We start from the raw sequence: 23,990 nt of genomic DNA on the forward strand, positions 1-23,990 counted from the left end.
TAGTATAGACATTTTAACAATATTTGTTGTTACAATCCATTGAGCATGGAATGCGTTTCCATTTCTTTGTGTTGTCTTCAATTACTTTCAGCAGTGTTATAGTTTTCAGAGTACAGGTCTTTCACCTCTTTGGTTAGGTTTATTCCTGAATATTTTATACTTTTTTGGTGCAATTGTAAATGGGATTGTTTTCTTAATGTCATGAAAAGAAATTCTTAAGATACATTATTAGAAATAATAAATTCAGGAAGTTTGAGGGGTACAATATTTATATATAAGAATAAATAGCAGTCAAAATTAATTAGAAAGTAAAAATGAAAAAATAATCCTATTCAGAATATCATCAAAATATTTTAATAATTTACCTTGCTACCTTAGACTAAAACAAGAAAAGCAATAGATAGCCTTTAAGGGTGCCTGGGTGGCTCAGTTGGTTGAGCAACTGCCTTCAGCTCAGGTCATGATCCTGGAGTCCCGGGATCGAGTCCCGCATCAGACTCCCTGCTCAGCAGGGAGTCTGCTTCTCCCTCTGACCCTCCCCCCCTCATGTGCTCTCTCTCTCCTCTCATCCTCTCTCAAATAAATAAATAAAATCTTTAAAAAAAAAAAATAGATAGCCTTTAAGAAGAGAATTATGGAATGGGGCACCTGTGTGGCTCAGTCAGTTTGACTCTTGATTTCAGCTCAGGTCATGATCTCAGGGTTGTAAGATTGAGCCCCATGTCAGGCTCCATGCTGGGCGTGGAGCTTAAGATTCTCTCTCTCTCCCTCTGTCCCTCCCCACTCTCCCTCTAAAAATAAATAAATAAATGAATAAGATAAAAATAAAGAAGAGAATTATGAAATGACACTAAAGAAGATAAAAGAAGACTTGATAGAGAAACACAATGATCATGAATGGGAAGATTAAATTCTGTAAAGATGTGAGATAATCCCAGAAAGAAAGCTTTTCCTGTAGGATAAGGAACAAAATAAGGGTACCCACTCTTACCACTCATTCCATAGTACTTAAATCCTAGTTAGAGCAATTAGGCAACACAAAGAAATAAAAGGCATCCAAGTTGGAAAGGAAGAAGTAAAACTGTCGTTATTTGTAGATGATATGATCTTATATGTAGAAAATCCTAAAGACTCAACCAAAAAACTATTGGAACTAATCAGTGAATTCAGTAAAGTTGCAGGAAGTAAAGTCAACATACAGAAGTCAGTTGCGTTTCTATACACTAACAATGAAATATCTGAAAAAGAAATAAAGAAAACTATCCCGTTCACAATAGCATCAAAACAATAAAATACCTAGGAATAAATTTAACCAAGGAAGTGAAAGATCTGTACAATGAAAGCTACAAGACTTTGATGAAAGAAATGAAAGAAGACACAAACAAGTGGAAAGATGTACTGTGTTAATGGATCAGAAGAATTAATACTGTGAAAATGTCCATACTACCCAAAACCATCTATAGATTCAACGCAGTCTCTATTAAACTCTCAATGGCATTCTTCACAGAAATAAAAAGAACAATTCTAAAATTTGAATGTAACCACAAAAGATCCCAAATAGCCAACACAATCCTGAGAAAGAGTAACAAAGCTGGTGGCTTCATGCTTCCTGATTTCAAACTATATTACAAAGTTATAGTAATTCAACTGGTATGGTACTGGCATGAAAATAGACACATAAACTAATGAAACAGAATAGAGAGCCCAGATATAAACCACTTCATATATGATTGTTCAACATTTGACATGGAGCCAAGAACACTCAGTGGGGAAAGGAGAGTCTCTTCAACAAATGGTGATGGGAAAACTGGATAACCACAGGCAGAAAAATGAAATTGGACCCTTATCTTACACCACACACAAAAATTAACTTGAAATAGATTAAAAGCTTAAACATAAGACCTGATACTATAAAACTCCTAGAAGAAAAGAGAGGGATGAAGCTCCTTGACATTAGCCTTGGTAATGACTTTTTGAATATGACACCAAATGCAGATGTGGCACAAAATAAAAAACAATATGTAGGACTCAATCAAACTAAAAGCTTCTGTACAGCAAAAGAAATAATCAACAAATGAAAAGGCACCCCATGGAATGGGAAAAAAATATTTGAAAACTATGTATTGGATAAAGAGTTAATATCCAGAATGTATAAATAATTCATACTCAATTAACAACAACAACAAAAAAACCCCAAACAATCCAATTTCAAAAGGGCAGAGGACCTCGACAGACATTTTTCCAAAGAAAACATCCAAATGGATGAAAAGATGGCCAACATCACTAATCATCATTAGAAATACAACTACCATATGATCCAGCAATTTCACCTTTGGGTATATATTATTGTGAATAATGCTGTAACAAACATGGAAGTGCAGATATACGCCAAGTTATGGGAACAACCTTAGTGTCCATTGATGGATAAATGAATAAAGAAAATGTGATACACACACACACACACACACACACACACACACTGGAATATTATTCAGCCATGAGAAATAAGGACATCCTACTATTTGTGACAACACGGTTCGACCTTGAGGGTATTATGCTTAGTGAGATAGTAGAGAAGATAAATACTGTATGATATTGGGGCACCTTGGCTCACTAAGTCACTCTTAGAACGTGTGACTCTTGATCTTGGGGTTGTGAATTCAAGCCCCATGTTGGGCATAGAGCTTAGTAAATAAAAATGAAAATAAAAATCAAATCTTCAAAAAAAACCCCAAGATGCTATTTTAGAAAAAAAAGTTTATGAAAAAATAAAAAATAAAAAAATAAAAAAAGTCTATGATATCACTTATAAGTGGAATCTAAACAAGCCAAACTCCCAGAAACAGAGTAGAATGGTGGTTATCAGAGGCTAGCAGGTGGGAAAATTGGGGAGCTGTTGTTAAAGTGTACAAAGTTACAACTGGAAAATGAATAAGTTCTAGAGATCTATATATATATCACAGTCAACAATATCGTACTATGTACTTCAAAACTGTTAAGAGACTAAACGTTAAATGTTCTTACCACAAAAAAAGAAATTCTAAGTATGTGATGTGATAGAGGTGTTAGCTAAAGGTTCAGTATAATCATATTGCAATACGTAAATGTATCAAATCAACATGTATACCTCAAACTTACACGATGTTATATGTGAATTATATCTCAATTCAAACAAAAAAGGAGTGTCTTCACTAACCCTTTTTGGAAAGGAAAAATAGTGGTATGGTGTACCAAGTTCCCTTAAGTATATTTCAAATGGTATTATTTTAAAGAAGTGTTTTTAGCAACAAATGCTTTTAGAAACACATAGCATAAAAAATGGGATGCTTATATAATCAACTGATTAGGAGAAATAGGACTTCCAGAATAAATAGGATCATTTACTAATTAAGGATAACACAATCCTCTAACATAAATCATAGTCAGTTAATTCAGACAACTAAGGGTCCTGTCTTGCATGATACGTGCGCACTTGTGGACACACACAAGTAAATCCTAAGAGCCTAAGAGACCATGCTGGATTAGATTTCTTTCTCACTTCTTTGATTCCAAAAGTGATTTCCATTGCTCTTCAAGCAAATTTAACTGCCTCTCTATAATTTCACTCTGTGGGAGCCTGGGGATTTGATGGTAAAGTCATTACTCATTAGACAGATTTGTAAGGAATAATTTTTAATTATGTAGAACGGATGTAGGAAGGAAAACATTGCAAGCAGAACAGTGGACAAAATTAAATTACTTCATAGAGACTCAAAGGAACAGTTGGAGATAAGGACCTTCCTCTCCCCCCACCCCCGCCCACCCACACTTCCTAGAAATAAACAACCAGGAATTTACAAACACATCTACAGAATTTACAGAAATGAAAAAAAAAAAGTCTAAAACAACTTGGAGTCTTTTCAGATTTGCAAATCTCAACTGAGGGGTTAAATATACAGAATGAACCATCCCTATAGTTTGCATGGAGTTATGTGGTGATCTTTTTTTAAAAACTCTCTTGGATGCGAACATTAGTTTCTTAGGAGAAGGCCTGATTGCTCCAGGAAGACAAAGAGGTCTTGAAATGACTCCAGAAAATTTCCCTTTGTAATCCCTCTTCTCTTTTCCCAACACATTCTCATCAACACTATCATACAAGAAAGCAGCCAACAGATACCACCTTTTGATTGCTATGTAGCTTAAGGTATCCATGTTAAGTAGTCCAGCCTCAAACCAGATCACATGAAAGCAGCTCAACATTACCAATTGCATAGGATTCTATGCTAAACTGGGATTATTCCCAGGCTATGTGAACACTGAGCAGGTTCAGGAGATCTTTGTATATTTAGTTTGCCAGAAAGCTGTACATCATGCCTGAAGTGTCCACCTCTGAAATTTGAAAGAGATACCTTCCCAGATGGACTTCGAACCTTTCAAAGGGTCACCATACACCTTCAGAAGCCAAAATGGCTTCCGATTACTATTTCATGAGTCCCGGAGTACTTTCTGCCCAACATACCCTTATTTGAGGCACATTTTTGCCTCCTATCCCATCATTTAGAGCCCTGGGAATGGTTGACTGTGTGTACTGAAATAATGCCCAGAATTATATTTTTGATACACTATCTATAGTGTCTCTCAAAGGAACAACTTCTAACATTTTCTAAGATAAATAGAAAAAAAAAAAAAAAAAAAAAAGAACATTCTGCACTGCTTCTTGGGCATTCTAAATGCCTAAGCTGAAGCAAAGCAGTCTTTAGGCTCTCCTCCCATCATAATATCCTCAATTCCCTTTGTTTTAGTCTCTGTGACTCTGAACAATCATATTTTGAGAAGAAACTGCCATTCTTTACTCGAAACATTAGCGGGTGCATTTCTAAATGAAACAGCTCTTGTTTAGGAATTGTCCTTTCACCGCAAACCATGCAATTAAGCCCTAGCTCTAAACTTATTCTTTAACACTTTTAAATGAAGTTTAGCATAGTGTTAGATTTACAGAATAGTCGTGAAGGTAGTACAGAGTTCCAGTATCTTACATCGTTTCTCCTATTATTAACATCTTATCTCAGATTGGTATATTTGCCATAATTAATGAAGCAATATCGATACATTATTATTACCTAAGTCCATACTTTATAGATTTCCTTCATTTTTACCTAATGTTCTTCTTCTGTTCCAGATTTTCCATCCAGGATGACACTCAATTGTCATGTCTCCTTAGCTATTACAGTTTCTCAGATTTTCCTTTTTATGACTTGACAGTTTTGAGAAGTACTGGTCAGGTATTTTGTAGAATGCCCATTAACTGTGATTTGTCCGATGTTTTTCTCTAGATTGGACTGGGTTATGGGTTTTGGGGAGGAGGGCTACAGAAGCAATGTGCTGTTTTCATCAGACCATGTCAAGGGTCTATAGTATAGATGTCAACATGACATCACCATTGATACTATCTTTGATCACCTAGCTTGAGGTGGTGGTAGTTTTTCCACTATAAAGTTACTCTGTTCCCCCTGCCTTTCCCATACTGGTAGAAAGTCACTATGCCTAGTGCACACTTATGAAGTGGAGAGTTACTCTATCTTCTTGCAGGTAAAATATCTACATAAATTATGGAATTGGAATTCTTCTTCATGGGGATTTGTCTCTTTTCCTCCATTTATTTATTAATTAAATCATGTGGTTATATAAGCATGGACTCTACTCCAGTACACCATAAATCATTCTAGCCTTCTTCCCTTGCTTGCTTGTCTGTAAACTCTTACTCCTACCATGGGAAACTAGTTCCGGCCATGTGCCATCCATGATGTGGTCACAACCACGAGACCATGACCTGAGTCGAAACCAAGAGTCAGATGCTTAACCAACTGAGCCAAAATGAATTTTTTTAATGCTTTTTCTTCATTGATTGGCATGATCATGTGACTGTTACTTAGCCTGTTAATATAATGTATTACACTGAATATTTTTTAATATTGATATAGCCTTTCATCCCTGGAATAAACAATATTTGGTCATGCTATAGAATTCTTTTTGTATATAGTTGATTTATTTTTGCTAATATTATTAAGGACTTTTGCATCTATATTCATGAAGGACTTGGCTTGTAGTTTCCTTTTTTGGCCTGTTTTTTTTTCAAGTTGGCATTATGTTAATACAGTCCTCATGAAATGGGTTGGAAAGAGGTCCTTCCTTTTCTAGTTCCTGGAAGAGATTGTTCACCATTGGTGTTAATTTCTCCTTTGATAGAATTCTCCAGTCAAATCATCTGGGATTACTGATATCATTTTGGCAGTTTTTAAATTACAAAATCAACTCCTTTAATAGCTATAGAACTTCAAATTATCTATTTCATATTCAGTGAGTTGGAGTAATTTATAGTTTTTAAAGGATTGGTCCATCTTTTCTAATCGAATGTCTGTGTCTACGTAGAGTTGTTTGTAGCATTCCCATACACCCTCTTAGTGCCTGGAGGGTCTGTAGTTAAATCTTCGGTTCATCCCTAGTGTTAGCAATCTGTGGTTTTTTTTTTTTTTTTGGTCAGTATTCCTAGAAGTTTGCCAATTTTATTGTTTTTTAATTGAAGGACCTGCTTTTTGTGTGTGTGAATTAAGCGTCTCCATTGTGTTTCTGTGATCATTCCCATTGATTTACACTTTTCATTATTTCCTTCTTTCTGCTTGTGTTAGAGTTATATTTTCCTCTCCTTTTTCTAGTTTCTTTTTTTTTTTTTTTAAGATTTTATTTATTTATTTGAGAGAGAGAGAGAATGAGAGAGAGCACATGAGAGGGGGGAGGGTCAGAGGGAGAAGCAGACTCCCTGCCGAGCAGGGAGCCCGATGCGGGACTCGATCCAGGGACTCCAGGATCATGACCTGAGCCGAAGGCAGTCGCTTAACCAACTGAGCCACCCAGGCGCCCCTTTTTCTAGTTTCTTAAGGAAGGCTATTGAGTTGAGATCTATACAGTCTTCTCATTCAGGGTTGCCGTCACATTGTACAACTCCAGGGAGCACCAAAGTGTTCAATGAGAAAAGTGCTCATTGAAGGGGTGCTACACAGTGGCCTTACTCTGAACAGAATAAAAAACCCAAATAACCGCAAATGTGGTCAACAACAGAATTATATACCAGTAACCTAACCATGATTTGCCTTTGATCTTTTCTCCTTGAAACTGAATAACTCTATTCACAGGCAGGAGTTACCATGGTGTCACTAAAAATATTTCAATAAAAAGTAGTACATCTTTTTGTTCTTGGTAGATATTGCTGTATCTGCCATTTATATCTTTGTCAAATTGCTAAATAAACTAAATTTTGCCTTTTAACATTTCTCCTCCAGATTTACTGAAACCTCTGGTGTTTCATAGCAAAAAATGTAATTTATATATTAAAATTAGATTTGCTAAATCTTTCTCTTGCCTGCATCTGTGCCTAAAGTACAAATTGACAGCCATGGCAAATTAAAAACCTTTTTTTTTTTCTGGTCTTTTTTTTTTTTTTTTTACAAACCCTTACAAGTATTAGTTTAAAAGGATGAGAGGGATAATTTCTTTAATAGTTGGCTTCCAGGAAACTAAATGCTGCAAGATTAGTTACTAGGTCATTTCCTACAAATTACCTGGAGTTAGAATTTGACCCATCCTACAGATGATTGGCTATGTAGGCAAGAGTGTGTGAGGATCAAAGATGATTTCAATTTTGTAATCTGTGCAGCTGAGAGGTGTTTGTACTATTAAAAGAAATAGGAAACGGTGGCGGGGCCGGGGGAGGGGGGGGGGGCCCTGAAGGTGTGGAGATAGAGCAGAACATCCAGATAGAGATATCTAACTCCGCAGGCCTTTGTGAAATTGGGGAGAGGTAAGGGTCAAAATTACACAATTCATACCTTCCACAAAGGTTTACTGACTGGCTATTGGGTGCCAGATTCTCTTCTCTACTGTGGGGAGCACATGCTCAGAAAGTAGACTTGCAATCCTTAAACGCTGGATGAGACTATAAAGGGTAGGTGTGAAGAAAGGTGAAGAGCCAAAGCCACATGCTACTGTCATTCTTACACTTAGGATATGGGAAAAGGGAAGTGGGAGAAGGGAAAATCAAAGAGATAAGAGAAGAAGCAGAATACAATTAAACAGAGGCCAGAGGAGAGAATTGCAAGGCAGGGATGATAAGCAACGAGAAAGGGCTTAGAGAGCTTGAAGAAACTGGGAAAAAGAAGAATATTGGAGATACAACTTATAATAATAATTGTTAATATTATTTTTCCTTTATCATGGAAATTGGGAAGACCGTCTATATCAGTTGATCGGCTTTATCCAGTAGGAAAACGAATTTGTCATGTCTTAATGCCAGGTGGCAGTTTTGCAAATTGGAGCAAAGTGCCCACTGAAGTTGGCGTCTTACCCTCACACAGTAATGGGGTGCTATCTCCCTTGATGTTGCATCTTAAAAAAATGGCTCCCAGGTCCTTGAAGAAATGTTCCTGAGTTGCGAGACTGGAGAGCAAGCTGAGTGAATCAATATTAAGTTTTCTATACGTTTGAAAAGGATAGAGAAAGAAATTCTGAAACAAAAGGGGAGGGAGGAAATCTCTTCCTTTATTTTTAACAGGGAGAATTACGCCTCTGATTTTTGATTTGTATCTGTCCTTACAGGGGATATCAGAATTAAGGAGACTTTCCTTCCTTAAAAGAAGGAGATGGGAAAATCATTTCCCCTCTACCCTTCTAAGGTCCTTGGCTGAGACACCCCCCAAAAAGACAGATTGACAGGAGAAAACCAAACAGAAGATACCTCCTGTGTACATGGCAGATACCCAAGAAAACTGAGTAACTCCCTGAAATGGTCCAAGCCACCACCCTAAATCCATCTCCAGCTAAAGACAAAAGAAGATGATGCAGTAGGGAGCCAGTTATCAGGAAAAGCAAGGTAAAGGAGGATATGATTGTTATGCAGATTTGAGTCACTGTGTCCTTCATGGGTGAGTTTCTAGAGATCCGGTCGTCCTTCTCTTCCTGGTACAGAGAGGGAGACACCCTTACTAATGAAAATTTCCTTTATAAATATAAATTTCTCTTACAAAAGGGTAACTTCTGTTGGGTTTTCAGAGCTTCTCCTGTGTCTGCTGTTTCTTAAAAATAACCAGCTCGAGACAATCCTTATGTCAAAGTGGCATACTTTGGGGTGGCATATCCTGCTCCCCTTCACTTTTCTTACACAGACAAATGTAAAAAGTTTGCAAGCTGAGAGTTAAAAAACCATGCAAGAAGAGGACATGAAATCTGCAAGAGAACAGAGGTATTGATGAAGAAAGCCTCCAGAACAGGAGAGAAGTATTGACATAAAAAAGTCTAAGTGTAAATTTGGGCCAGGAGAAATGATACTTCTTCCTGTGAAATGAGAGGGTGAAGGTACAGCCATGATTTTATGGAGGAAGGGGACTTACCTGTCTTCCTCCTCTTGAATCTACCGTGTTTCTCCGTTAGCTCCATCTCCAGGCATCGAACCCACTCTCAGCGGTCGCAGTCCAGGGCTGGTCCATTTCGGGAGGACACAGCTAATAGCAGCGTTCCTCCAAATCGTCATCCCCTGATGAAGAAGATTCTAACAGACAGTGATGATTTATTTGAATTTGCTCTGATTCGTATTACCAAAATAAACTTCAGTCTTTATCAGAGCTCCTCCATTTCCAAGCCACCCAAGGTCCCATACAGCTGACAAAGGGGAGCTCTGTGGGATGTGCCAAAGCCAAGGAGTTTTTGACAGAGACCCTTCTATTTTATCTAAGACTTCTTTTATAAATGTGAGAGATCAAACAGGGTTATCTCTAAAAAAACACAAAGAAGAAAATAAGTTAAATTCAACTCAAAGAGGGTTTTTGTTTGGTTCGGTTTGGTTTTTTGTTTTTTTTCCCTACTGCCCCTCCACGTTTTCAGGTGTCAGGTGCCCCACATCCAAGGTCACTTGAGTCATCCTCTTAAGTACTCCATGAGATATTTGTATTTTCATCTATTTAAGTTAATTGATTGAGATAGAAAAGGTAAAATCTCAGATGAAAAGACCAGATTTGTGTAGAATCATATGCTAATGTGGACACGGTGCATTGAAGGGCAAAAGCCATGAGGCCTACCAGGATTCTACAGTAACAGCTCGAAACAGGAGAAAAAAAAGAGCTAAAGATTTTAACTTCAGTCTTTTCAGTTCTGTTAACTGGGTGACCTAGAGTAATGCCCTGAGTTAACCACCCTGGACCTCGGCTTTCTTATTTGTGTAACAAAACGGATTTTGTTTTGTGTTGGAAGGCGAAATTATGCTCAGAGACTGAATTTGTCTTTGCCAGCAATTTATTTAACACAGGTTCACTGTGGGAATTTCACAAGTCAATAGCACACAGGATAACGTTTCTTAATAAGCCAGTAAAGAAATAACATACTCCAAACCAATGATAGATTAATCACACTATTGAAAGAAGACTCTGGCTGCCTCCATTTTGACCTCAAATTTTTAGCTGGGTTCTTCTTTTCAGCTGTCCCTTGGCTTAGGCATAAGATCCTGAGGGCAAATTATCCCCCCGATAGGACCAGAGACTATCCCCTCAAACAATAAGGACTGCCCTGAGCCAGCAAGACACCACACCAGAACAATGATCGATTTGACCTTTGCTGCCCACCTGCATGTACCCACCCACCTTTGCCCCACAATGTCCTTATAAACCTGGTAGGATTTTTGGCACCTTGGAGACAGTCTTTTGAGATGCTAGTCTGCTGTCTTCTCGGTGTTGGCCTCACTGAAATAAATCCTTTCTTATTTCACCACAACCCATTTCTCTGCCTTTGGATTTTGTCGGTGGCCAATGGCCAAACCTGGTCTGTTTGGGACCTCTGGAGTGAGATGCTCTTGCAGCCCCGAGCCCCGGCTACACTATTGTTGCAGGGAAGTGGAGATGAGAGGAATAAAGCCCAAAGTTAGTTGAGGTATACTGTGGTGGCTGTGTGGTTCAGTCAGTTAAGTGCCTGCCTTTGGCTCAGGTCATGGTCCCAGAGTCCGGGATCGAGCCCCACATCGGGCTCCCCACTCAGCGGGGAGTCTGCTTCTCCCTCTCCCTCTGCTGCTCCCCACTGCTTGTGCTCTCTCTCTGTGTGTGTCAAATAAATAAATAAAATATTTAAAATTAAAAAAAAAATCTCTCCTGATGGGATGGGGGCCCCCAAATGTGCGGTGACGATCAGGTGGAGGCTGGTGGTGTAGCCGGGGAAAGAATTCACCAGAGGCAGAGCAAAGGAGATAGAAGTTTATTATTATTTTTTTAAGATTTTATTTATTTATTTGAGAGAGGGAATGAGATAGAGCATGAGAGAGGGGAGGGTCAGAGGGAGAAGCAGACTCCCTGCCGAGCAGGGAGGCCGATGCGGGACTCGATCCTGGGACTCCAGGATCATGACCTCAGTCGAAAGCAGTCGCTTGACCAACTGAGCCACGCAGGCGCCCAGAGATAGAAGTTTATTGAATACATACACTGCACGGAGCCGGGCACAGAACAGTGGAGGAGAAGTTGTCTGCCAGGAGGCAGTGGATGGGGGCTGTTTTTATTTATTTTTTAAAGATTTTATTTATTTATTTGACAGAGAGAGAGAGAGAGAGCACAAGCAGGTGGAGCGGCAGGCAGAGGGAGAGGGAGAAGCAGGCTCCCCGCTGAGCAGGGAGCCCGATGCGGGGCTCGATCCCAGGACCCCCGGGATCATGACCTGAGCCGAAGGCAGCCACTTAACCGACTGAGCCACCCAGGCGCCCTGGGGGCTGTTTTTAAAGGGGGAAGATGAGGAGGTATGGCCACGAATGGAATTTTCCCTTTTTTGGTAACTGTGCCTGGTTTTAAGTAGCCCACTGGTCAGTTAGGGCCTATGGCTATTTTGAGGTGAGTCGCTGGAGGGACCTGTCTGGAGTCAGCCAGGGGGGTCCCGTGGGCCCGTCCTACATTCCATCGCTCAAGCCTCTTGCCTAAGAGCGTCCTCTGCATGTATCTTTATACAAGCTGGTACTTGGGAGCGATGGCTCAGCCACCCAAGAGTTGATGTCCAGCTCCAAACACAAAAGTAAAATCCCCTGTTGCTAGAGCATGTTGCTAGGGACCTATGGTGCTGGTGTTGATGGGCGAGAGGATACTCTTTGAGGAACCATTGCGCAGTTTTCGCCCCTGGTGGTAAAAGACTCATCTTCACTGCAGTAAGAGCTAATTGCCCCAAGGTCCTCAGAGAGCTAGTTTAGATCAACAAAGCTTAGCCTTTCGCAGACCGAAGACTCTCAGCTAGTCTTCACAAACTCTTGGTATTTAGAGTCGCAATGTCCCATTGCCATAGTTGCTTCTTCTTATTTATTTATTTATGTATGCATTTATTTATTTATTTTCATATGTTTTTATCGATGAGTCCCCAGTAGGGCCCCTCAGCAGCTGAGCTACTGAGTTCTTATCAGTGAGAACAGGTGAGCTGATGACATCCGGACATGACTTACCTCATTCTTAGATCAGAACTTTTCTCTTAAATACAATCTCATTTTCAGCCGGATGTGAAAATAATAAACCAGCATGCAGCGGATTTGTTCAATTAATGATAACAAGGAAGCTGTAATGGCACCTACATAAAAAAAAATCTAAGGCAGTAAATGCCTCGAAGTTATAAAAATCGAAATCTAAAGAGAACCAACCACAAAGAGCCAATGTGATTTTTAAGCTACAGCCAATCAATAATTTCTTTACTTTGTTTCTGCCTTTTCTCTTTTAAGAAAATGTCCCCAGCTCCCTTCGGTGGAGTACTTCTAACCACTTCTTCTTTGGTACCGCCTGATTCAAACTGATGTTTGCTCAAATTTATTCTTAAAATTTGAATATGCCCCAGTTTATCTTTGATCAGATTCCATAATTTAGCCTCCAGCTTCTATCGAGAAGGGAACAAGATGAAAAGGCTTTAAACTGCAGCATAAGGAGTTAAGGCTTGGTGTAAGAAAAAAACTTCCAAAGTACTGCAGCTATAGTAAAAATCTTCCTTGGATACTTTTTTTTTTTTTTTTTTTTTTAATAGTCAAACTCCCTATGTATGAAATAGTTGTGAATAAAGTTACAATAAAGAAAGTGTCTCAAGAAAGGTCCTTCCTGGCCATGAATGTAACTGGTTCTAAAATAAGTAAATTAAATGTTCCCCCAGAAGTCAGCGTTTCTGTGGAATCAGGCAACTGGCAACTGGAAATGTTGGATGCTCGCACCATGGGTGAGCAGCTCCCACCGAGGTCCAAAAGCAACCTGCACACTAGAAAGCTCTGGATTTGTCTCCAGAGCATTAGCATTTTTATTGCTTTATGATCCATCCACATCTATATAAAAGTGATTTACTCCCTCGGGTGTGCAATATAATACTAAAGAATTAGCACTGGAACAGCCTCAGGGGTCAATTAACCCAAACCTAGAATTCTAAGCAGTAGAGATTAGTTTTTACAATGTCTCCGAGTAATTAAATCTAGCAACGAAGGTAATTCCACCACTTTTCTAAATACCCTGTTTTCAATTCTTTCAACTATCACTGAGTCTAATCTCCTCATGTATATAAAAATCACTTAGGGATGACTACGAGTATTTATATTACAGAATTACAGAAGACCAGAATATGCCACCCCAAATATGACTGTAGGAGATCAGAATATGCTACCCTAATTATGTCTCTTTGGCACAAGGATTATTTTTAGCTGCTTATTTTGAGAAACGGCAGATATGAGAGAAGCTCTGAGAATAGAGTAGAATTTACCTTTTGTCAGGGAAATTTACATTTATAAAGGAAATCTCCATTTGCAAGGGTGTCTCTCTCTCTCAGTACCAGGAAGATAAGAATGACTCTAAATCACAAGAGAATCTTATCAATGGAGAAGGCCGTACTTAACTCCGCCTAACAAATCTTACGCTTTTTTACCTAGCTTTTCTGGCTCACCTTCCATAACCAGCCTTCCCCACATCCTTCTTCTGTTTTAGCAGAAGATGATTTTCTTCAAAGGCAAATTACTTTATTACTTACAATACAGCAAACAGAACTTGGCCATCAACAGATGGCCATTCCCTTACCCCCATGTTCTCTAGGGGTGATGTAGAGGTTCCTGATGAATGTGCATACAAGCATCCATGTTGCTAGAATCCAGGTGGCTGAACCAAAATTATCTTTGAATCTCCTAGCATTTCTTCTGGCCGGGCTACCACCCAGAGTGTGTATCGATCAGGCCTAATTGAGGTTATTGGTAGGAGAAAAAGACACATAATGCCAGGAATGGTCAGGGAAGAATCCTGAATCTTCCAAACAGTTTTATATATTTCCTCTCCCCTTTTCTCTGATTATAACCCAAGAGGAAGCCAACAGATCAACCCATTCTGGAATGGCCACTGAAGGAGAGCAGAATTTACCACCCTAAAATATGTCACTTTGGCATGGAGATTATTTTGAGCTAAAGCCAATCAAAACTCACCAGATTCAGGAAAAGCTTTTTACCTCTCCACAACTGCCTAAATTTACATTGGAAAGGGGGGGGGGGCTCTACCAGGAAGAGAGATATTACTAGAGATATCTTTTTACTTGAGAAACTTACCTGCATAACAGGGCAACCTTTATTTCCCAAACATCTCCATACTTTCCTGCTAATGGCCTTCCTTCCCTTTGTGTCCCCAGACACTTATTTCCTTAGCTCAGGGTGTTATAGAAGCCTCAATTGCCTGACTGCCTTATGGTCTCATATTTTTATGGGTCGACCATATGTATAAAATTAAATTTGTTTTTCTCCTGTTAATCTGTTTTATATCAATATAATTACTAGACCAAATAACCTAGAATAGAGGAAGGGAAACTTTTTCTGCCGCTACACCGCATTCTGCAACCAAATTATCTTATTAAAAGGTATGGACCAGGAAGAGATAAGATAGGTCGAGTCAGAAGTAATTTTTAGATGATTTTTAAAAAATACATTCCACTTCTCAATGATGCCAGAAGCCTGAAGATGCTAAGGGACATGAATGTCCATCAAATACCATGATCACCAGCCCATTTTGGGGTGACTTATGACAAAAAGCAAACTTGTCAGACTGTAGATGGTTTGGAAAGTGGAACATGGTACAGTTTTGATTTAAGGGTCACAAATGGGTGGCCAAAGTTATCTGATGGGACTGAAACAGCAAAACCATGAGCAGAAAAAGTATTGACAGTAATGAAGTACCACAGATAGCCTTAAAAAAGGAATCAAGATTCCATTTAGTCAATTTGCCAGAAGGAAGGAGCAATGACTCTTGCAACATGTCTTCCTGCTATGAGTCAAATGGGTCAACTTTTGGCAAGTCACAAGTTTGGCACGAAGTGCTAACTTCTGCACCAGAAACACACAGTCCTTTAATTTATGCCCAGTCTACAAAAGTGGATATGTTCCCATCTTCAGTACAATGATAAATTTAGCTAGTGATGATGGCCATCTGAGCAGGCTTGATCAGCAGCTCGATTCCCTTTGGTCTCATCAGAGAATAGGCCCTTACTATAGACATTTACATTAGTGACTCAGTCTGTCTGATTGTCAGCTGAAATTTGTTTCCACAGTTCATGGCTCCAAAGAGGGGTATGTTTTCATCTACCAGTCTGTAGTCTTCTAAGTGGCAGACCAGATACCTGGGACATTGGCAGCAGCCCAAAATGTAAAAAAAAGATTAATTAAGGGACATATTGGCCAGAGCTATTAAGACTACTTTAAGTTCTGTCCACTGAGTAGAGTAACAACATCCACTTTTGTTTACAAGTAGCTGGAACTAAGACTGAACATCAGTAGTGGCTTGATGAACACCATAATGTTTTAATTTAGTTGAGCATTCAGTAAATCGAGCCTAGAAATTTAGGAGAACATCTGTGAATCAAGAACCCCATTGAGCTAGCAGTATTGCTTCATGAAGGCGGTGGAATTGAGGATAATAATTCCTCCAAGGGTGTAGCTGACTTTTTAAAGATTTTATTTATTTATTTGGCAGAGAGAGAGAGAGAGAGAGAGAGAGCACAAGCAGGGGGAGAGGCAGGCAGATGGAGAGGGAGAAGCAGACTCCCCGCTGAGCAGGGAGCCCAATGCAGGGTTCAATCTGAGGACCCTGGGATCATGACCTGAGCCAAAGGCAGACGCTCAACTGACTGAGCCACCCAGGCGCCCCACTGAATTTTTTTGATATAAAGTCAAATGCGGAACCAGTCAGTCCACCTGTGCTCTTGACTATGCCATTTCCCTTCAACTACTGAGGCCTGTTGGGTTCTTAACTTGTTAATGAACCTGTACGTATTTTAATGTGTTTATTGGCTATTTCTATTTATTTTCTGTGAATTGTTTGTTTGCATTATTTGCTCACTTTTCTCTTCAGTTGTTCATACCTGTATTGCTTTGTTGAAGTTCTTTTTATGTTTTCCAGTGAAGATGATATTTAAGCCCAAATTTTAAGCCATCTCTTTTTCCTGGCTGTCTCCCATGTATACATGAGATATATGTGTTAATAAACTTTTTTTCTAGTTGTTCTGTCTTGTGTTATGGGATCCCCGTCTAAGAATTTAGAAAAGTACAAGAAAAATTATTTTTTTCCTCCCTTACAATATACATAGAAGGGTAACCAGGTACTAATCATCTCTGTGTTTCTCTAAGATTCTCAGGAGAAACCGTGACGTACACGAAGATTATTACCTTTGGTCGTGAAGCTCAGATAAATACCCTCCAACTTGCATAGAAGATAAAACATTTTAATCCGAAAAAAAAGTGCTTATAGCCCAGTTTTAGCCTGTGTGTGAATGTGTGTATGCTAATGACCAACAATAGGGGCTATTGACTATGGAAATAAACACAGATATTTTAATCAGGCAGAGAAGAAAGAAATCAAGGGTGACAAAGGAACAGCACAGTTTTTATAAGCCCCGGAGGACCAGAGAACCTAAAATGTAGAGAGACAGGGACTGGAGGCTAGAAGACAGTCTCTAACATCCCAGTCCTTTGATCATTTATTACCTAGGGTGACATGAACTTTCCCAAAACTAATACTGTCCTGTCATAAGCACTTGGTATTTCTGAGGAGAACTCTTTTTTAAAAGTTGAAGAGACAAAGTCTCTCAAAGAAAGATGAATCATAATTAGATTGTCAATTAGGAGAGTCCCAGGATCACAGAATTGGAAAGGGAACTAAGAAATTCAACCAGACTTCTCATCCAAGGAAACACCCCTTCTACAACATCTGGGCTGGGTGAGCATTCAGGTTCTGCTTGAATACTTTGAGTGACTGGAAGTCCTTTGGAGAAGGAAAATGTGATAATCTTCCTTTCGTTGAGCAGAAATTTGCCTTCCATAACTCCTATGCATTGACTTTACTTCCACCCACAGAAACTATAAAAGATACGTAATTGAACCCAAATCCATCTGCCCAATGTGCAGCAAAGCCAATCACTGAGACATCAAGTATGCAGCAAGAAAAGGGTTTATTTGAGAGTCAGCCAAAGGAGAAGATGGGAGGACAAGCCTCAACTATGCCTCCCTGAAGGGGGAGAGAACATGGTTTTTATAACCATAGGGGTTGGGAGATTACATATAGACTGATGAAAAGGGTGGGAAAACTTATGATTATTCACGAGGAAAAATGGAGCATGCACATTGAGCACACATACGTGTAACATATATCCCATGTTCACTTTGGGGTGAAGACTTAACATCAGAATGAGGAAAATTTCAGCCCCTGACTTTAGGAGGTTATTTTAGGACAAGGAGAAGGGGCTATGGGCATATTCTGAGAGCTGTTATAAACTGGATGGAGTCTGGGGCTTGTTATCTTGAGTAGGGAATGCAAGATCTTGCTTGTCCATAGGCTGGAACCCTATCAGTTGACCTTGAGTCCAGGCTTCTACAGAGATAGCTAGTGAGTTTGTTAATGGGGTCTAAAAAGACACAATAGCTGGGGCACCTGGGTGGTTCAGTTGGTTAAGTGGCCGACTCTTGATTTGGCTCAGGTCACGATCTCAGGGTCCTGGGATGGAGCCCCACGTTAGGCTCCACACTCAGTGGGGAGTCTGCTTGAGGATTCTCTCTCCCTCTGCCCCTTCCCCTGCTCTCTCTCTCTCAAATAAATAAATAAATCTTTGGGGGAAAAAAAGGAACAATAGCAGATTGGAGGAAATTGTTCTCTGAAAATCAAGGCTTCAAATTTCTTGCTAGTTTCTGCTTCATTAACTCTATGGGGCACAGTTTCAATTTCCCCCTGAGTTATGATCATTCCTCAGTCTTGAGGAACTGGGATGATGACTGCTCTGGCTACTTCCTTATCTCCTCAGGTAAGGTAGATTTTGGGTAAAGAACAGTTTTCGTAAATCTTAGCTATAAGCAAAATTCCTTGGATGATTAATATCCCTACCTGCAGGGCTAAGCAGAAGTTTCTAATCTATAGGTCACAGCAACAAGGGAAATAGAGGCAATATAAAGTTTTTCCCTGTCACAGATATACATATAATCCCACTTTAATATGACAGTTCTTCAAATATTTAAAGATAGGCCTATTTACTTTAGAAAGGGATAATGTAAGAATTAAGTTTAGAATCTGTATAAAACACTGCAACATGCATATACAGAGCTGAATATGTTGCTCTACATGTATTTTGACCAGCACAAACTCCACAGTAGACTATTAATCCTCCCACTTGATAGACTTCTATTAATGTGATCTAAAATCCCACCCCCCCCCATCCTGCCAAAGGCAGATGCTTAACCAACAAAGCCACCCAGGTATCCCAATAACTATTATTTTAAAGAGACTCAGAATCTTTTATAACTCTAAATGGGAAGAGAAGAGCACTAGACAGGTCTCTCTCATCCTTTTTCTTTTTCTTTCAAGAAAAAGGAACTGAGATTTAGAATTATGTGTGCCAAAATAATATTACTGATAAGGGCCAATTTACAAACTACCTAGAATATCTCTGTCATTCAGAAAAACCTAATAGTTTAGCCTGTTTTCTCTCCAGGGCTGATTCAGTCTAAGGATGGGCGTGTGACTTTTACAACCAGTACCATACATTTGTCTAGGGTTTTGCTAGTTTCTGCTATTTGTCTTGAGTGATTCTAGCAAAATAGGCTGCCTTTATCTTTTCTTATATCCTCTTACTGAGCAAGTATGGCTAAAAGTTTGTGACATGGTAGACTGTGTTGATGCTTTAAGAAAATGTTTCCTTTCAACCAAACATTTCCATAGATCTTCCTGCCTCCATTTTTTTAAAGTAAACTCTATGCCCAACATGGGGCTTAAACTCACAACCCTGAGATCAAGAGTCACATGCTCTACTGACTGAACCAGCCAGGCGCCCTTCCTGCCTCCATTCTTATCCCCTTGATATACGCTTGTGTTGGGAATAAAAATTTTCTCTATTGTTCAAGGTTCTTCTGATTGGTCTAAGAATTAAATTGACATGAGATAGATCAACAGGAAAAAAATCACATTTAATTACTTAACTACAGGGAATCCACATAAACATGAATAGTTCCAGAGATAGGAAAAATGAGGTGTGTCATCCTGAACTAAGAAGAAGGGGTTAGGAGTCTGGGACTTCAAAAGGAAGGAAGGCAATTCACAGGAAGATGAAAAATAATAAACGTTTGGTAAACAAATGATTGCTAGGCCACACAGAAACAATGAAACACAGAGAGGAATTTTAACAAACAGACTTTGCTAAATACCTGTCTGCCGTCCCTAGTTCATATTATAATGTAGTTATCTATGGTGATTGCTCTCTTTCTGGAGCAAGTCTTCCATCTAAATTCTCTTAGGCAGTTGTGGGGGGCAGGGAGGAGATCAAAGTTTCTTCCTGAGTCATTTGGGCCTTAATTGTTTTCAGTTTGAAATAATCAGCATGCCAAAGTGACACATCTTGGGGCAACTCATTCTGAACCAAATGTCTACACTTGTGAGTGAATGCCTGAAAGGAGAACACAGGAATTAGATCTCCCTGGTAATGTGAACAAATATTAGTTGAGAAGAACTAAACCCTCAGCAGAACCACATATACTTAAACAGATAAATTTTATAAATAGTAAACACATGTGAATATACTTAAACAATAAAAAGAATCATAAATGACAAATGTAGATTGTAAGGGTAAAATGACGAACTTCTCTTTGAGGATCCTTCTCTCCTTAGGATATCTCTTGAAAGTTGAAATAGCTGAAGAGGAGGCTAACCCTTTTGATTTTATAATTCAATTCACATATCTTCTGCTCCTTGGAAATATAAGCAGACACTTGTGAAATTAAGTCTCTCAGGAAATATACAAGCAACACCACAGTGCATGTCTCTCAAGGAGATAAGAGAACTTTTCATTGTTCTTTCTTCTATTTTAAGGTATACATTTATGTGAAATTCTGTCCAGACTTTGTAAGTCTATCCAGACTGTTATGCTACCTTATACACATGTGAATGTGATCATGCTTATGCAATATTAAATTGTGTTAAATTTCTCCTTTCTTTATTCATACAGAGGGGTCTATTGCTGGCAGGACTTTTAAAATTTCCTTACAAGTTGTAACTAGAATATATAATCCCTCCTTACTAGGGCATCAATAAAGGATTTTGTTATTTTGACTACAGTAGTCCTGAATTTCATTATGCCTGAATCACCTCCTTATTTCATGATTTTGGTTCTACGGCTATGAGGGAGGAAGAGTAATTTTCCTTCTAATCTTTTAGGTTCTTGGCTGAGGAACTCTCCTCCCCCATAGTAAGAGACAGATTAATAGGAGAAAAGCAAACAAGATTAAGAACACGTGTAACTCCTGTACACATGGCAGATAGCCAGGAAAATCAAATAACTTCCTAAGATGGTCCAAGCCACCACCTTAAACCCACCTCCAGCTAAAGACCAAGGAAGATGATAGAGGTGGGGAGCCAGTTACGGGAAGTTACCAGGAAAAGCACAGTAAAGGAGGATATGGTTGTTATGCAGATTTAATTTGTTGCCTTCTCCATTGATAAGCACTTCTAGAGATTTAGTCATCCTTCTCTTCCTGGTCCAGAGAGGGAGACACCCTGACAAATGCAGATTTCCTTTATAAATATAAATTTCTCAGTCAACCAAGAAATCAAAGAAGAAGTCAAAAACTCTCTTACCACTCTCCCCACTTTTATTCATCATAGCACTGGAAGTCCTAGCTACAGCAATTAGGCAACATAAGGAAATAAAAGGCATCCAAATTGGTAAGGAAGAAGTAAAACTCTCATTATTTGCCGGTAACATGATACTCAATATAGAAAACCCCAAAGACTCCACCAAAAAACTACTAGAAATGATAAATGAATTCAGTAAAGTCACAGGATACAAAACCAATGTACAGAAATCTGTTGCATTCCTATACACTAATAATGAAGCAGCAGGAAGTGAAATTAAGAAAACAATTTCATTTACAATTGCACCAAAAATAATAAAATATTGGGGCGCCAGGGTGGCTCAGTCATTAGGCATCTGCCTTTGGCTCAGGTCATGATCCCAGGGTCTTGGGATTGAGCCCCGCATCGGTCACCCTGCTCGGCAGGAAGCCTGCTTCTCCCTCTCCCACTTGCCCTGCTTGTGTTCCCTCTCTTGTTGTGTCTCTCTCTGTCAATTAAATAAATAAAATCTTTAAAAAAAAAACAATAAAATATTCAGCTCTTTGAGGAAGACATGGTCACAGCTATAGCAGAGCTCTGGATGCCCCACTCTTGCTCTTGACTCACCGCTGTTTGCTCTCACTGAGGAACAAGTCGGTCAGGAAACTGCGCCACAACCATGGCTTTTAGAGACACTGGGAAGACACCCAGGGAGCCAGAGATGGTGATTCACTGAATTAGAATTACTCTAACCAGCTGCAACAGAAAATCTTTGGGGAAGGTATGTGCTGACTTGATCGGAGGGGCAAAGGAAAAGAATCTCAAAGTGAAAGCACCAGTTTGGACGCCTACCAAGGCTCTGAGAATCACTACAAGAAAAACTTGTGGTGAAGGTTCTAAGACTTGGGATCATTTTCAGATGAGGATCCACAAGTGACTCATTGATTTGCACTTTCCTTCTGAGATTGTTAAGCAGATTACTTCCATCGGTATTGAGCCAGGAGTCGAGATTGAGGTCACCACTGCAGATGCTTAAATCAACCTTTTTACTAAATTGATTATCAGTTGTTAAAAAAGCACAATAAAATATTCAAGAATAATCTTGACAAAAAGGTGAAAGACCTGTACTCTAAAAAGTATAAAACACTGATGAAAGAAATTCAAGACAACATGAAGAAATGGAAAAATATTCCATGCTCATGGATTGGAAGAAAAAATATTATTAAAATGTCTGTACTACCCAAAGAAATCTGCATATTTAATATAATCCCTATCAAAATACTAGCAGTATTTTTCAGAGACCTAGAACAAACAATCCTAAAACTTGTAGGGAACCACAAAAGACCTCAAATAGCCAAAGCAGTCTTGAAAAAGAAAAACAAAACTGGAGGCATCACAGTTCCATTTTTCAAGTTATATTACAAAGTGGTAATAATTAAAACAGTATGGTACTGGCATAAAAATAGACACATAGATCAATGGAATAGGACAAAAAACCTAGAAATAAACCCATATTTATACGGTCAATTAATCTCAGACAAAGGAAGAATGGGCAAAAGGCAGTCTCTTCAACAAATGGTGTTAGGAAAACAAGACAACCACATGCAAAAGAATAAAACTGGACCACTTTGTTTCACCATACACAAAAATAAATTTAAAATGGATTAAAGAGCTAAATGTGAGTCCTGAAACTATAAAAATCCTAACAGAGAGCACAGGCAGTAATTTCTCTGACATTGGCCATAGCAACATTTTTCTAGATATGTCTCCTGAGGCAAGGAAAATAAAAACAAAAATAACCTATTGGGACTACATCAAAATAAAAAGTTTCTGAACGATGAAGGAAACAATCAACAAAACTAAAAGGCAACCTACTGAATGGAAGAAAATATTTGCAAATGACATATCTGATAAAGGGTTAGTATCTAAAATATATAAAAAACTGATACAACTTGACAACCCCCCAAATAATCCAATTAAAAAATGGGTAGAAGACCCAAACAGACATTTCTCCAAAGAAGACATACAGGTGGCCAGCAGACACATGAAAAGATGCTCAACATCGCTCATCATCGGGGAAATGCAAATCAAAACTACAATGAGATGTCACCTCACCCCTGTCAGAATGGCTAAAATCAAAAACACAGGAAACAATAGGTGTTGTCGAAGATGTGGAGAAAAAGGAACCCTCATGCAGTGTTGGTGGGAATGCAAACTGGTGCAGCCACTGTGGAAAACAGTATGGAGGTTCCTCAAAAAATTAAAAATAGAACTACCCTATGATCCAGTAATGGCACTACTTGGAATTTACCCCCAAAATACAAAAACACTAATTAAAAGGGATACATGCATCCCTATGTTCATTGCAACATTTTTTACAATAGCAAAACTATGGAAGCAGCCCAAGTATCCATCAATAGATGAATGGATAAAGAAGATGTGGTGTAGATATATACTAGAATATTATTGAGCCATAAAAAAGAATGAAATCTTGCTATTTGCAGCAACATGGACAGGGCTAGAAAGTATAATGCTAAGTGAAATAAGTCAGTCAGAGAAAGACAAGAACCATATGATTTCACTCTTAACTGGAATTTAAGAAACAAACAAAAAAATGAGCAAAGACAAAAAGAGAGAGAGAGAGAAACCAAGAAACAGACTCTTAGCTATAATGGGGCACCTGGGGGGCTCAGATGGTTGAGCGTCTGCCTTTGGCTCGGGTCATGATCTCCAGGTCCTAGCCATGTCGGGTTCCCAGTTCAGTGGGGAGTCTGCTTCTCCCTCTCCCTCTGCCTCTCCCCCAGCTTGTGCTCTCTCTGTCTCTCTCTCAAATGAATAAATAAAATATTTTAAAAAACAGCTTTAAAA

The 23,990-nt window shown here is 39.0% G+C and overlaps 1 pseudogene; it reads left to right on the forward strand.

Moving 5' to 3' along the window:
- The first annotated feature begins 21,801 nt into the window (after window positions 1-21,801).
- Window positions 21,802-22,158, forward strand: LOC116623922 (annotated as a pseudogene).
- The last annotated feature ends 1,832 nt before the right edge of the window (window positions 22,159-23,990 follow it).

Source organism: Phoca vitulina, unplaced genomic scaffold (genome assembly GCF_004348235.1).
Source record: "Phoca vitulina isolate PV1807 unplaced genomic scaffold, GSC_HSeal_1.0 scaffold62, whole genome shotgun sequence".
Taxonomy (NCBI): Eukaryota; Metazoa; Chordata; class Mammalia; order Carnivora; family Phocidae; genus Phoca; species Phoca vitulina.